This window comes from Lycium ferocissimum, unplaced genomic scaffold (genome assembly GCF_029784015.1).
Source record: "Lycium ferocissimum isolate CSIRO_LF1 unplaced genomic scaffold, AGI_CSIRO_Lferr_CH_V1 ctg23509, whole genome shotgun sequence".
Taxonomy (NCBI): domain Eukaryota; kingdom Viridiplantae; phylum Streptophyta; class Magnoliopsida; order Solanales; family Solanaceae; genus Lycium; species Lycium ferocissimum.
Genome location: NW_026721029.1, coordinates 2,361 through 19,779, shown reverse-complemented (window position 1 = coordinate 19,779; position 17,419 = coordinate 2,361). Strand labels below are relative to the sequence as shown.

The 17,419-nt window shown below is 40.6% G+C and overlaps 1 long non-coding RNA gene across 1 annotated transcript; it reads right to left on the bottom strand.

Annotated features, from left to right (window-relative positions):
* Positions 1 to 3,955: 3,955 nt before the first annotated feature.
* LOC132043381 (uncharacterized) lies at positions 3,956 to 16,534 on the bottom strand. The gene is made up of 2 exons (XR_009411788.1): positions 16,422 to 16,534; positions 3,956 to 4,218 (listed from the first exon to the last, which is right to left on the bottom strand). It is a non-coding gene; the product is annotated as an uncharacterized LOC132043381 (long non-coding RNA).
* Between the last annotated feature and the right edge of the window lie 885 nt (positions 16,535 to 17,419).

Below are 17,419 nucleotides of genomic sequence, written 5' to 3'. Positions count from 1 at the left end.
TTCCGCGCACTAAGCATGCATGATACCCGCCTAAAAGGCACTCGGATGCACGTCGCTCTTTATCCCATGATATGATATGTCCTATGTTTTCGTTTTGTTACTATTCATGCTTTATATCCTTCCATATGTTGTTACTCATGCCTTACATACTCGCACATTACTCGTGCGACGTCCCTTCTTGTGGACGCCGCGTTCATACCCGCGTAGACGGTAGACGCATCCGATCCCTAGGGGCTCCACCGGCGGCAAGATATTGGAAGCGCTCCGGTTGTTCCGGAGCTTCGGTTCGGGTACTACTTCGTGTACTTGGGCACGGTGGAATCCGGCCCCGACTTGTGAACATATGTATCTTATTTAGAGGCTCGTAGACGGACGTGTACAAATAAATGTTTTGTAGTCCTGCTCGCCTTATGGTTGTATAATCTTTTGGTAAAGCCTACTGACACTCGTTCACGAGTATGTTATTAATGATTATGTGGAGTAAGATATGATTGTATCGTTCATATGGGCCACTCAGTAGCACGAATAGAATACATGATAAGAGGTGCCGGTAGGGTACTACCGGGCACCCGCCACGGCCTCGGGTGGGGTCGTGACAGTGGTGTAGTGTAGAAATGAAACAAAATAAGTCTTGGTCCTCATATTTAATGAATTGGAAATCTGTGCTGAGGTGAACAGTGGTCGTCCATGGAGGTTTACGGTCCGTATTCCACTTTACGGACCGTCCCTCGTGGTCGTCTTTAACCTTAAGTAACTAACTGGCAAAGATGCATGGTGAGACTTACGACCATGGTTTACGGGCCGTATTCCACTTTACGGTCCGTCCACTGTCGTATTTAACCATTTCTCCACCGGCGTAAAGTTGAAACCTTTGCATGCCATTTTACGACACAGCTATTTACGGACCGTATTCCACTTTACGGTCCGTATTTGGACTTCACGACCATCGGCGCTTTTGCCAACTTTCAAATTTTCACATTTCTAGTCTTTTTATTCTATTCATTCCCATCCATTTACATACATTGCCCATGAAACATTATACACTCGTCGCTCTCATCACTAGTTCGTCCACTTGCGTACCAACGAAATTTTTTTTTTTTCGAGGTGTAACATTCTACCCCCCTTGGGAACATTCGTCCTCGAATGTTAAATCGCTAGGGGAATTCAATAAAAATTTCGCCGGAGTTCCCCATAATATGGCGATACCATCCCGTCCTGTCACAGCAACCCATAATATCATTGCCTCACAGGGCTACAACACAATATCAATATAGATTGGCCACACACGACCCATATACATAAAAGTAAAGCGTACATACCTCATCATCTCGTCGTCTCATCATAAGCCTCTTCTGGGGGTTGAAATAAGTGCGGATATGTGGATCTCATTCTTTCTTCTGCTTCCCACGTCATCTCTTCTCGATTGTTATTTCGCCATAAGACTTTGATCGATGCTATTTCCTTATTTCGAAGCCTTCGCACTTGCCTCGTCTAATATGGCAATAGGCACTTCTTCATAGGCTAGCTTTTCTCGTAATCCGAACATCATCAATCGGTACAATCTTTGTGGGATCTCCAACACATTTGCGGAGCATTGAGACATGAAATACCGGGTGAACTAATTCAAACTCTGTAGGCAAGTCTAATTCATATGCTACTTGACCCATCTTGGGATGATTTTGTAAAGTCCAACATACCGAGGACTCAACTTTCCTTTCTTACCAAACCTCATTACCCCTTTCATTGGTGATACCTTCAAGAACACCCAATCATCAACTCGAAATTTTAAATCTCGCCGGCGGTTATCCGCATAAGACTTTTGGCGACTTTGAGCTGTCAATAACCGATCTCGGATCATTTTGAATTTTTCTACCGCTTGCTGAATCAGCTCGGGGCCTATTAACCGTACCTCTCCGACATCAAACCATCCAATCGGAGATCTACACTTCCTTCCGTACAAAGCTTCGTACGGAGCCATTTGGATACTAGAATGATAACTATTATTGTAGGCAAATTTATTAGGGTAAGTGGTCATCCCAACTACCACCAAAATCTAAAACACAAGCCCTTAGCATATCCTCCACGGTCTGGATAGTACGTTCGGCTTGTCCATCGGTCCCCGCGGGATGAAATGTCGTACTAAGCCTTACTTGAGTACCTAGGCCCTCTTGAAAGGATTTCCAAAACTTGGGCGTAAATCGTGCTCCTCTATGATAGATATTGGAATACCATGAAGCCTCACAATTTCTTTAATGATACGGCCTCGCATAGTCTTCTCGCCGAGTACGTGGTTCTCGGCCGGAAGAAAATGAGCTGCCTTTGTCAATCTATCTACTATCACCCATATAGAATCATACTTGCCTTCGGAACGGGCAATCCTACAATGAAATCCATATTGATCACTTCCCATTTCCATGTAGGAATTTCCATTGCTTGTAATAACCTCCCGGCTTCGATGTTCTATTTTCACTCGCCGACAATTTGGGCATTTGGCCACAAACTCGTTATGTCTCTTTTCATGCCATCCCACCAATACATCGATTTAAGATCATGATACATTTTTGTCGCTCCGGGTGGATGGAATACGGGAGCAATGAGCTTCTTCTAAGATTTGGCGACGAAATTCTCGCCACATCCGGACACATAGCCTATTCTCGGTACCCGAGAACCCATCCGTCGAAACTTCAAATGGTGACCCTTCTTTTGGAAATTTCACACCTTTATAATACTCTAATTTGGGATCCTTGTATTGTCGCTCTTTTATTTCTGAATCCAAGGACGAAACTGTGGGATTATTGATTCTAACTCCTGCATCGCCTGAATCAATTATTCGCACTCCAAGGTTAGCTAGCTGATGGAGCTCATGAACCATTTCTTTCTTTTCTGGAGGAACTTCACATGAATTGCCCATTGGTCGGTGGCTAAGTGCGGCGAATTACTACATTAGCTTTTCCGGGGTGGTACGTAAACTCAACATCATAGTCCTTCAATAGTTCTAACCACCGCCTCTCGTCGCATTCAACTCCTTTTGTTTAAAGATATATTGAAGGCTCTTGTGATCTGTATAGATATCCACATGCACACCACACAAGTAATGCCTCCACATTTTCAATGCATGAATAATCGGCTAATTCTAAATCATGAGTCGGGTAATTCTTTTCATGCTTTCGCAAATGCTCGAGGCATAAGCAATGGCTCTTCCGTGCCGCATTAACACACATCCTAGCCCGACACCGAAAGCATCACAATATATAACATAGCCATCCACTCCTTCCCAAGTGTTAAACCGGAGCCGAGGTAGTCTGTCTTTCAACTCTTGGAAGCTACGCTCAAAGTGCGTCATTCCACGAAATTTTACCGACTTCTGGGTTAGCTTTGTCGGTCGGGCACTACTAGAAATTTGTCCATGGTAACGGTTCTCATTGCAGATTGTTTTTCCGTTGCTATAGTTCTACCGCAACGGTTTTTGAGGATCATATACAACGATTGCGTTACAATAGGTCTATTGTGACGGTTAATTGTGATTTGTTCTAAAACCATTGCAATAGATTATCCTATCGCAACGGTTTGCCCTTCAAGATCATTGCAACGGTTATGCGTCTCTACCGGAACAGAAGAACCGTTGTAATATATATTTTTGCATCGGTTATTCAACGCTATTGCAACGCTTATTTCGAGACTATTCAACCACCGCTTTCTTCCTATTGCAATGCTTATTTAATATCGCAACGATTATTTTTAGGACTATTGCAACAATTATTATAATTCTACTGCAAACGGGTATTATAGGTCCACCGCAACATATATTATGGGGCTATACTGTGATGTTTATTGCGATGCTACCGCAACGAGTATTATGGTGCTACCGCAACGGATACATGGGCTACTACAATCGACTATACAGGTCCGACACAATATAGACCACACATATATCAATCACAAGAAGAAACTATAATAATCCAAGATCCCACATCATATATACCAAAATAATAATTCAAGATCCGACATCATACCAAAATAATAATACAAGATCCAACATCATACCAAAATAATAATCCAAGAGGTCAAGAAATATACATAAAAGCAAAATATCAAGATAATGTTTGACCATTCAAGAGGTGGAACACACAAGTTTTCAATTTTCCAAGAAATTAACCCAATCCTCCTTAGTGGATCATGTATCTTCACTTCTTTCATCCCCTTGTTCAATTTCACCACCTACAAAAAAATGATAAGGAAAAATGATTTAGAAAAGCTTTCATAAAAGAATTTAATCTCTACAATGCATACATACTAATGATGACAAGACTAGAAATAAGGAAACGACTAAACCCCAAAAGCTCTCTTCTCCCTCCTCTTTGGAGAAACATGGCGACTCGAGTTTAATGGGAAACTTAGCCTCTCCGCAACCTCCCATGGTTATGGGAGAGACAATTCGTAACAATAATCCTCAAGCATCATATGTTGCAAGCCTAAAACTCAAACGAAACTTGCAATCTTTACCAAAAACCAAGCTGAAACCTATCAAATATATTCATGGACAGCCTACTGTTCAATTTACTTTGAGCACTACTACAAAAGTTGCTTTTACCGACCAAATTTTAGCGGCAGTTGGTTTGGTTTGTGGGAGAAATCATAGGCCAATCAAAGAGGGCAACCACCTCCAAAGAGATCTTTTTTCCTCCCCCGTTAGCCTCATTCTTCATACCGGGCTATTCTTTAAACAAGGGTCCTAAAATTCGTGAAATTACACGAACGGCCTTGAAATGGTCTAAAATGGCTACATGAGTCCACAATAAATAAAATCTCCTGACTTGTGTCCACAATAGATAAAAAATGTGTAACATAAATTAAGCAACGTAACAAGATAAATTAAGCAATGTAACAATTAGCCTCAGACGGTATATGAGTCCACAATACATAAAAGCTTTGGGCTTGTTTCATATCGTACCTAATAATCTCTCTCTAGGAAAATGTGGAGATGAATACATAAAATAATTCTTCGAAATTGGGATTCTTCAAAAACGAAGAAAGAACATGAAATTTGGGTTTACCGGAAAAGTTTAGGGGGTAAGAATATGTATTTTCCTCCATAACCACGGCTATCATGATCATCATCACCCTAAAGGCTCAAGATCGTAATCGTCAATTTGATGAAAGTGGCATTAAAATCTCTTTAAAACAAAAGCATAGGAAAATTCATTGGCTAAATTGAACTTCGCAGAAAGAGAGTAACCACCCTCGAAATCCCAACCTTTCTCGAGTTCTATAGAAAGCCTCATTCTTTGAACACAAAGAGGCTCGGATTTGCCTTTTTTAAAATGGCCAGGAAGAATGGCTAATCTGCCACGGTCGCAAGAAGAGACACCTTTGTGAGAGAGCACATAAGAACCGACCTCACAAATTCCCCTGCCTTTGCCTAGCACTCAAAAGTTTTAACTTTAAACTTCCTGGAGAATATCACCATATCCTCATTTCCCAAGTTTAGGGGTTAGGATCCAAGTACAAAGGATTTCTCCAGACAAGTTTAAGAGGCAAGCTGACAAATTGTGACAAGTTTAAGGGAAGTTTATGTCACGACCCGTCTAGGGGCCGTGACGAGTACCCGATACTTGTACCGAGCACCCCTTACCTATCGTTTTACCTGTACCTCTTAGCAAGTCGTATAAACCGTGCCAAAAAAATTTTTCGTTACAGAACATTTACATTAGTAGCGGCATCATAAACATGGACTAATAAACTTTGCTATCAAGTTATACAACGACCCAAAATACAAACATCTGACTGTACAGATCTGTCTACGAGCCTCTAGACATAGTACATATATACATAGACAGGGCCGAGTACTGTCGTGCCCGAGAATACATATATACAAAATAGTACCAAGAAGGTGGGGCTCCGGAACAACCGGAGCGCGCCGTAGAGTACCGGTAGAGCTCCTAAGGATCAAGTCCACATCCTGTGACCCTGCGCGGCATGAAACGCAGCGTCCACAAGAAGGGACGTCAGTACAAATAGTGTACCGAGTATGTAAGGCATGGAAAGTAACACTAGCAGTAACATAATGTAGAATTTATAATGTCATGGAGCCATAGGATATAGAAAAGATAAAGCTTATACCCTGTCATACATTAACATCTCGTATTATATCGTATTATATCTTATCTTGTCTTGTTATAGTATATCACGTCTTTGTATATCGTGTCATAGTGTGTTAGGCTATAGTATAGTACAACATAATATCTCGTATCATAGCATAGCATGTCATAGCGTGTCATAGCGTGTCATGTCATAGTATAGCATATCATAGCATGTCTTACCATAGCATAGCATATCATATCATGTCCTGTCGTGGCAGATCATGGCATATCATGTCATAGTACTGCTTACCGTAGCGTATCTTATCGTAGCATGTCTGGTCGTGACATGGTAGGTCATATCATAGCGCCGAATAATGTCGGCTCACCCACATAGCGCCGATATACACCGGCTCACCCATATATCCCGCGTCCGGGACCCGCGTCCGGGATGATAAACCAGTCGATCGGGTGGCGGTGAAACATATTTCCCTTCCCATTCCCCCATGTGTCCCTTCCCCCAACCCAGGTTCACACACATAGCTTGTACACATATACATGTCGTGTATACATTTACTTATCCTATTTACATGTACCTATTTTACATACTTATACATATATCATATCACGCCGTATCTTGTCATGTCATGTGATGTCATAGATGTTCCCTCATCCTTAGTGTTATCATTTTTATCGCAGAATCATAGTCGTTATTTCAATTATAAGGATTTTCAAAAAAATTGTAAAACTTTGATTTAGAAAAGAATAAATATTTTAGAAAAACGTTCTTAAGCTTTTAGAAAAGAAAATAAGTCTTGAAGTCGACGAACTAGTCCAAACAACTATTATCTCGTAGTTAGAATAATAACCCAAAAGTTTCTTTTGAATTCTACTTCGCTATACGTCACATAGAACATTGAAGAAAATCCGGGAACAAAGGGGCCCACCTCGGGCCAACTGAGGCGACGTATCAAATTTACGTATCTTATAATTCATGGCGTTACTTATGAAGAGCTTAGAGTAATCGGGTCTTATTTGGGTAAGTTCTAAATGTCTAGAAAGTTTTTCCAACAATCACAAGAATTTCTACTTCAATTCCATTGAATGAATAGTAGTCAATTTCAATCTTGGATTTCGAGGAAAGGGAGGGCCCCCGAGGCCCGTGGCCAACCCTACTACGTCTAAGACATGCCAAGAAAGGAAGGTAAAGCCTTACATACCTCTTTCCACTCCTTTCGCTACTTCAAATTCACGTCGCAATCTCGTCAAAATCTGCGAATTGGTCATGTTTACCAAAACTCTCATTAGTGCCTTAGAATTGGATTCTTAACACGACACTTGGCTACCGAAATTTCGGCAAGCATTTCCTCCGTAATTATACCATCCTCAACATTCAATTTAGTCAAATTCTCATCAAATAAAATCCGGGAATTCAAATCCGGCCAAACTATTAACATAAAGCAACAACTACATTAGCGGTTCACATATTTCATTCAAGACACATAATCTCAATTTACCACCTTCTTCAAAGCCTTCCAATTTCGGTGAAAATAATAGTAACTTCATAATCTACATTCCAACAATCCCGTACTAGTCATATTGTCTTTCATGCATACAAGAGCATTACATTCCATTCATATAACTTCTAGAACAAGTCTCCAACTAATACCATTTTGCCAAATTCATCATATTTTCATTTGCATCATAGAGTACATGTCACTAACTACTAACTTACCATATAGGAATTGATTCATATTTTACACCGCACACACCTCACTCACGGCCAACACCTACATATGCCTACTTTTCATGAATTCCATCCCTTTCTATGCATTACATCAACAACCAATCACATAACATAAAACTAACTCAACACACACACACAATACATGCACGGCTAGACCATGTACTACACGGCCATATCATGTTTTTCATGGTTCCATGAGTTTTACTCATTTTTTTCATAGATTCCGTCCTTCTTCACACACCACATCATATACAACATCCAACACATATAAAGGTTGATGAATTCTCACCTTTTACTTCAACCTCCTTGGCTAAAGTCGTAGTTTGCGACAAAGAACGATTTTCTTGCTTCAACACTTATACCACGTTAGAGAGGATCCTTGACTTAGTAGGATTACTAGAAGAGAAAAAATTTTTGAATCAAATTTGAAGACTCCAATTTTTTTTTTTATGGCCGAATAGGCCTTGGTTCTTTTTCCTCCTCTTTCTTTTTTTGTTCTTGAATTTTCTAGAGATGATATGGAATTAAAGATGACTCCATCATCTTTTATATTTATAAACTTAATCCATATGGGCTTGGATCATGCCCCCTTGGCCGGTTGGGCCCTCTTTTTTTTTTTAAAAAAAATTTCCAAGCCCAATTATTTCTTTCATGCCAAATTGTAGTTCATAAAATTATATTCCAAATTTCAAATTTGCCCCTCGTCTTCCTCCATAATTCCACGAGGCATATTACGAATTTCCCTTTATGCCCTTAACTTTCCTCATTATTTCCACTTCTAATTCTTTTCATAAGCAACTCATATGCCAAGCAAAATAAAATGTGGCCTTACTTATCGTCTTCCCGCGATTGTCTTGGATTATCCGATTGCATAAAATGCGGGATGTAACATCCTCCCCCTTTTGAACATTCGTCCTCGAATGTTGAACTAACCTCATAGTGCATTATAATACTTCGGGGAGGTCCCCTTCGTAGATATCTCACATATCGTTCAACATATCCCTTTTTAGGCCCAACATGCCTTTCCCTTCTGCTAATTTAGTCCGTCTCCGGCTACATGACTTTTATAGGGTTTCTAACCATTCCACACACTGTAATTTATACTGGGCTATCTAATTTTACATTCGTCTCTTTGTTCCTATATTTATGGAATTTTGACATATTTCCCGGGGGTCACCCATCGTGAAATTACTCTCACCCTAGCACGCTTAACCTTAAAGCTTTAATGCATTTCGGTGTCTTAGCCGTAGTATTTTCACCTCCGCTCCTTCACTGCTTTGCTTGTATCACATAATATAGAACAAGTCGGGGTCTTAGCGATTTTAAAACGCCCACGTAACACATCTTTTCCTTTACTTATAGTTCTACCCTCCGCGGTCTCTAATATCACTATTACCTGTACGTATGGTTACTTTTCGTCCTAATTTCCGAATTCTCAATACGTCCAGCAATACAAAAGACAGCATAGGATAAGATAGAATTCGAATCAATTTACACGCATATCATAGAAGGTGCCGAAAATGTACCTGCGCGTACGGGAGGCTCGGGGTCTGTCCTGTCAATGCATATATGCGGTGTGGAGGGCCGGGCGGGGCCGGGTGTCCCTCCTACGCCTCGGCCTCGGCTTTGCTGGAGCACAGGAGGCCTGTCTGGAGGGCGCGCGGATGGTGACGAACTTGCTTGGCGCGACCCGGCGGTGTGCTCTACTCCCCCCATTCCTTAGCGGACAATCTCGCATCAAATGGTCCATCCGTCCCCGCCGAGCATAACATGCACACAGTCCACACAGTAACAACGCCCGAGTGTGGCACCGGCCACACGGGTACACCGTGGCGGGGGTGGCATCATCAGGCTGATTCGGCTACATCTCTTTTGGGACCCCGAAGCTCGAGTACCCTGATCTGGTCCCCTATCCGCAAATCGAGGAGGTGCACTGGCTGCCGGTTGGTCTGAATACCTGAATTGCTCTTGTGCTCGTCCCCCTCCGGCCACTGCGCTCGGTCCGAGAAAAACCCTCTTTTACGGAGCCCCTGTCCGGATCGCCTTTCTTACTCGCGGGGGTCAGTGTTGTTCCTCCGGGTTTTGGGCATGAGCACGGATACGGGCAATGGTCATCCCGTCCCGGAGTGAAAATCGTCGCACACTCACTTAATTATGTGCGGCCCAAACCCACTCACAAATCGATGTACATGATCCCCATGCTCGGCGATCATGGCTGTGGCATACCTGGCCGGCGAGTTAAAGCGGAGGGCCGCATTCCCGACGCTGTATTCCCTTGCTTGGGATTTAAGAACATATCAGCTCGTGCTCGTCGAACTTCCGGCGGCGAAAATGTCGTAGAAATGCCTCGATGGCTCCCCCAAACGGGAGGGGCATTTGCTCCCCTCGAGGCTCTCCCGACTATCATACCACGGAGCACGCCCGCATCCCGCGGCACTGTATGAAATATCTGCGGACTCGCTATCCGAAGCATGCATGATCCTCGAGTCCTCGGCCGTCGGTCTATGAAATCTGCGTCTTCCTCGGTTTTGACCATAAAACTACGGTGGTTTTAGAGTAATGAAGTCACGGGCCCCGGCACTTATCGCCTCTCGGTCCGTATCCCGCCGGCGAGCCTCGCGCGGCAACTAACTGGGTCAATAGCTGGATGGCCTCATTTCATCCGCCGGCCCGAGGGCCGCCGGAGGTGGAACCGGAGGTCTTTGGGGGGGGGGTCGGACTCTTTCTGCCCGCTTTGGGCGGGGGAGCTTCATTATGAGATTCCCCTTCTTCTAGCTCCCGTTCATTTCTTTTCTTGGCCACCGCCTTGCCATACCGGGCTCTTGTAGGCTGTCCTCTTCGGCGGCATTACCGAAACCATAACATAGGATTAAGAAAAGAATATGGAAACACAGTAACATAGCTCTATCGCACGATCTTAGAATACAAAGAAGGTCATATTTCCTAAATGCCACTGCAGCCTCCTGCTTATAAGTGTGGCGCGCTACACACCATAAGCAAGACTTCTCGGACACGGCTCGTAGACAAACCCCTAGGACCGAAGCTGCTCGATACCACTTCGTCACGACCGGTCTGGGGGCCGTGACGAGTACCGATACTTGTGCCGAGAGCACCCCTTACCTATCGTTTTACCTGTACCTCTTAGCAAGTCGTATAAACCGTGCCAAAAAAATTTTTCGTTACAGAACATTTACATTAGTAGCGGCATCATAAACATGGACTAATAAACTTTGCTATCAAGTTATACAACGACCCAAAATACAAACATCCGGCGTACGGATAAATCGAGCCTCTAGACATAGTACATATATACATAAACGGGCCGAAATACTTTGTCGTGCCGAGAATACATATATACAAAATAGTACCAAGAAAGTGAGGCTCGGAACAATGGAGCGCTGTAGTGCATCCGTGGTAGAGCTCCTAAGGATCAAGTCCACTGTCGGCGACTGCCAACGCGGCATGAAACGCGGCGTCCACAGAAGGGACGTCGGTACAAATAGTGTCTGCCGTATGTAAGGCATGGAAAGTAACACTAGCGAACATAATGTAGAATTTATAATGTCATGGAGCCATAGGATATAGAAAAAGATAAAGCTTATACCACCACACACACGTCATACATTAACATCTCGTATTATATCGTATTATATCTTATCTTGTCTTGTTATAGTATATCACGTCTTTGTATATCGTGTCATAGTGTGTTAGGCTATAGTATAGTACAACATAATATCTCGTATCATAGCATAGCATGTCATAGCGTGTCATAGCGTGTCATGTCATAGTATAGCATATCATAGCATGTCTTACCATAGCATAGCATATCATATCATGTCCTGTCGTGGCCGCATCATGGCATATCATGTCATAGTACGCTTCTTTAGTAGCGTATCTTATCGTAGCATGTCTGGTCGTGACATGGTAGGTCATATCATAGCACCGAATAATGTCGGCTCACCCACATAGCGCCGATATGCACCGGCTCACTCATATATCCCGCGTCGGGGCACCCCGCGTCCGGGATGATAAACCGAGTCGATCGGTGGCGGTGAAACATATTTCCTTCCCATTCCCCCATGTGTCCCTTCCCCCCGACCCAGGTTCACACACGTAGCTTGTACACATATACATGTCGTGTATACATTTACTTATCCTATTTACATGTACCTATTTTACATACTTATACATATATCATATCACGCCGTATCTTGTCATGTCATGTGATGTCATAGATGTTCCCTCATCCTTAGTGTTATCATTTTTATCGCAGAATCATAGTCGTTATTTCAATTATAAGGATTTTCAAAAAAATTGTAAAACTTTGATTTAGAAAAGAATAAATATTTTAGAAAAACGTTCTTAAGCTTTTAGAAAAGAAAATAAGTCTTGAAGTCGACGAACTAGTCCAAACAACTATTATCTCGTAGTTAGAATAATAACCCAAAAGTTTCCTTTAGATTCTACTTCGCAATACGTCACATAGAACATTGAAGAAAATCCGGGGACAAGGGGCCCACCTCGGGCCAATTGAGGCGGCGTATCAAATTTACGTATCTTATAATTCATGGCGTTACTTATGAGGATCTTAGAGTAATCGGGTCTTATTTGGGTAAGTTCTAAATGTCTAGAAAGTTTTTCCAACAATGCAACGCAATTTCTACTTCAATTCCATTGAATGAATAGTAGTCAATTTCAATCTTGGATTTCGAGGAAAGGGAGGGCCCAGAGGCCCGTGGCCAACCCTACTACGTCTAAGACATGCCAAGAAAGGAAGGTAAAGCCTTACATACCTCTTTCCACTCCTTTCGCTACTTCAAATTCACGTCGCAATCTCGTCGAAAATGCGAATTGGTCATGTTTACCAAAACTCTCATTAGTGCCTTAGAATTGGATTCTTAACACGACACTTGGCTACCGAAATTTCGGCGGCATTTCCTATGTAATTATACCATCCTCAACATTCAATTTAGTCAAATTCTCATCAAATAAAATCCGGAATTCAAATCCGGCCAAACTATTAACATAAAGCAACAACTACATTAGCGGTTCACATATTTCATTCAAGACACATAATCTCAATTTACCACCTTCTTCAAAGCCTTCCAATTTCGGTGAAAATAATAGTAACTTCATAATCTACATTCCAACAATCCCGTACTAGTCATATTGTCTTTCATGCATACAAGAACATTACATTCCATTCATATAACTTCTAGAACAAGTCTCCAACTAATACCATTTTGCCAAATTCATCATATTTTCATTTGCATCATAGAGTACATGTCACTAACTACTAACTTACCATATAGGAATTGATTCATATTTTACACCACACACACCTCACTCACGGCCAACACCTACATATGCCTACTTTTCATGAATTCCATCCCTTTCTATGCATTACATCAACAACCAATCACATAACATAAAACTAACTCAACACACACAATACATGCACGGCTAGACCATGTACTACACGGCCATATCATGTTTTTCATGGTTCCATGAGTTTTATTCATATTTTCATAGATTCCGTCCTTTTTCACACACCACATCATATACAACATCCAAAACATGTAAAGGTTGATGAATTCTCACCTTTTTACTTCAACTTCTTCCTTGGCTAAAGTTGTAGTTTGCGACAAAGAACGATTTTCTTGCTTCAACACTTACACCACGTTAGAGAGGATCCTTGACTTAGTAGAATTACTAGAAGAGAAAAATTTTTAGAATCAAATTTGAAAACTCCAAATTTTTTTCTATGGCCGAATAGGCCTTGGTTCTTTTTCCTCCTCTTCTTTTTTTTGTTCTTGAATTTTCTAGAGATGGTATGGAATTAAAGATGACCCAATCATCTTTTATATTTGTAAACTTAATGCATATGGGCTTGGATCAAACCCCCTTGGCCGGTTGGGCCTTTTTTTTTCTAAAAAAAATTTCCAAGCCCAATTATTTTCTTTCATGCCAAATTGTAGTTCATAAAATTATATTCCAAATTTCAAATTTGCCCCTCGTCTTCCTCCATAATTCCACGAGGCATATTACGAATTTCCCTTTATGCCCTTAACTTTCCTCATTATTTCCACTTCTAATTCTTTTCATAAGCAACTCATATGCCAAGCAAAATAAAATGTGGCCTTACTTATCGTCTTCCCGCGATTGTCTTGGATTATCCGATTGCATAAAATGCGGGATGTAACGGTTTAAGAGGTATCTATGTATGTGTCCTTTTCCTTATTACTACCATAAACATGCATTATCTCGTCATCACCATAATTGGCATTTTTGTTGACAAAAGGGCTCTCTTAAATCTTTGTGTAACAAAGGTATAGGGAAATTCATTCGCAAATTTGAACTACGGAGAGAAGAGAATAACCACCTTTAGAAAATCTCAACCTTTTTCGAGTTCCATAAAAAGCCTCATTCCTAGGACACAAAGATTAACATTCTCTCGGACATAAGCTAAACACCACTAATGGCCGCAAGCTTAAGAAACCTTTGTGAGACACAAAAACCTAAATAGCTCCCGTATCTCAAAAGACTCCAAAAGATGCCACGCCAAGATATAGCAAAGCTCAACCATCTCGATGCGTAAAGAATGAAAATCATCAACGCCTCATTGAACTTATTTTGCTACCGGATTGCCTCGCCGAGTTACGGGTCGATTTCTCAAATCGTAAACTAATAGCACGAGAAAGAAGCAATCATCATCAACGCCCCTTTTCGGGTGATGCACGCGATCAACGTAGAAATGACACCACATATCTACTTTTTGGGCTGCTGTTTATCATAGATAGCAGTGGTTGCAGCAGAAGTAGAGAAGGGAAGAGCATGGCCTCTTTTTACAGAGGAATACTCATGGGGTTTTGTTGAGATGGTTTATCAATTGTCATTTTCCTTTTCTTGTTTTTCTGTTCTCAGAGGATTGTTGATTTTCATGAATGGAGAAGAAATCATGGACATGGCAGAAAAGGGCAACACCCTTTACAAAAAAATCCCATCCCTCTACGATGTCTCATTCTTACTTTAAGGGCTAAACTATGGTGAGGTTTACGCCATAAGCATTATCATTACAGCCCTCTTTTGAAAGATGGAAACTTTCCCACAATTAGGTGTTTCGGTGTTTGGATAACAATTTCGAGCAATTTTAACGAACATAAGATAAGATCGAGTATGTTTGCTAAGCTCAAGTAAAACAAGAAAACATACTAGCACTTAGAAGATGGTTGTTAATTTTGTTTATGGGGAAATCATAGGCCAAATAGAGGGGCATACCACGCTCCAAGAATTCCACTTTTCACTCTGTGGCCTCATTCTTCATAGTAGAGGTATGTTTGGCCCTTTTCCATTCTTCGTACGGCTGAACCTAATTTCTCTATGCTTTTTCTTCTTTGCAAAACGCAGCCACGCGGGATCAAAGCGGTCACGGATAGAGACAGTACGGAGACATACAACGAGCGTGTATGTAGACGGAGACCATTCATATGCTAAAAGGGCTGTTGATTAGAGCTAAGATAAAGTCAACTGGGTATACCAAGATGGTCAACCACCCTAAATAAAATCCCATTTTTCTCCGATTGCCTCATTTTTTGTCTAAAACTTTGAGGGCTCGGTTTTTGCTATTCTACAACATCACGAGAGAAGCGACGGACGCCTATCGCTGCAGACACCGGATTGCAAATGGACGCCGTACCAGGTCGCCCTGCCAAGATACTGGTCGGTAAAAGCAATTTGTTATGTAAGCGAAATCTTTACCGACAAATAAGCAATAGCCAGCAGTGAGGTTTAAGCATACACCATTCTATTATCAAAAATGGAATATTCATGCTTGTAGTGAAATAAGTATAATAATATTTCCATGGTTTCGATTCATGCATTGTGAAAACACAGAATCTTGAAGTTACACAGTAACATATATAAGGTTTTAGAGAAGCTCACTTTCGGTTGACCCTTTATGGTATTCGATTCCCACAATTAGAAGGCCAAGAAGAGACATTTTTCATCTTGCAAAACTAAGCCATTTTCCTTGACAAAAATAGCAAATACCAAAATCATCAAAACATGTTCTTGAAAATCCTTTCAACATGATATCTCTCTTACATTCTTTTCTTCATTATATGAAGAAAAAGACTTAGAAAAATCACACAAAATATTAAAAAAATGTGTGCTGCATCAACAATTGCCTCAAAGTTAGCATTTTTTTTCCACTGAGCCATCATATCAAGTTGATTTAGATGAACAAACACAAAAATTGAAACTATTAGGTGTCCCTCAAAGTGAAAAGGGTGAAGTTTCAGTTACGCAAACAAAGTTTCAACCATTTGAGAAATGAATGATCTAAGGAAATATAGCAACACTAAACCCATGAAAACATGCAAGAGATTCAAACTTGCACAAAAAAAAAAAAAAAAAAAAACAGCAGCAGCACATTCTGACAGTAGTTCAACAGAACATAAATGAACAATGTTACATTACCATAAAGATAATCTCAAATTTTCTTATAAACACAAACCATCAGCAAATGTCTTAAAGAAACCAAAACCAAGTCATTACTATGTATATTTTTCAGAAATAAAAATAAAAAATAAACTCACTCAAGCTCCAAGTACTCTTCAAAAGGCACCAATAACAAGCACCTTTCTAGAAAATGCCCGCACAAGATCTGAAATATACAAAAGTAACAGCTAACTCAGTCAGTCACACTACACTTCTCACTTCCATTTACATTAAAGTTAAATACCTACAAACGACATGGCATCTTGATGGACATAAGCAAAAGCCAACGAAACCATTGACGTAAACAAGAGTATGCAATCTTTACTTTTAAAAAAATCAGTTTTGCGTAATCTTCGTTATATCTCTTTATTTTTAGTGAGAAGGCTCTAGCAAATAAAAACACGATAACAAAAACAACAAAGTAAAAAAATCACTTTTATTTGAAAACATATTCTTATTTGTTACATCTGAATGAACATAATATACACTTTTTATAAGTAATAAAATTCAATAGGCTTTGAATTTCTCTAGTTTAAGGTTGAGAATTTTGTTGACCTCTATAATGGAGTTTTATAGTAGTGGGTTTTCTTAAATATATCACATCAGTCTACATGAAATTTAAAACACGTTGCTACTGGAACTTTTTTAAAGTAATCGTCAATCAATAACTTAGAAATTTGGTCAGTGGATCTCCTTATTTGATTGAACAACACAACTAAAATGCCTTTTTTTATTTTAGTTTGTATCACACGAACAACTATATACTGAACAATTCCCGAGTTTTATTTGTAAGCTAAATCACTTTGGACGGTAGAACGGATAAAAAATTAGAATGTCATGTTAGTGAAGAACCAAAAATAGAGCTTGATGTCAATATGTAGTGACTACTAGAAGGCATATCTAGAATTTTCAGATCAATGTCAACATATGAATAGAGAATTTTATATGACACAAGTCGTTGAAGATCAAAATTATGAACTATCATATAACTCGGCTCAGAGTCGGCTCCATATTTTTCAATCAAATATGAACCTTGGTCGAGAATATTCAACTCTCAAAGATTTTGGGACATAGTAATTATATCTTTACTCTTTTC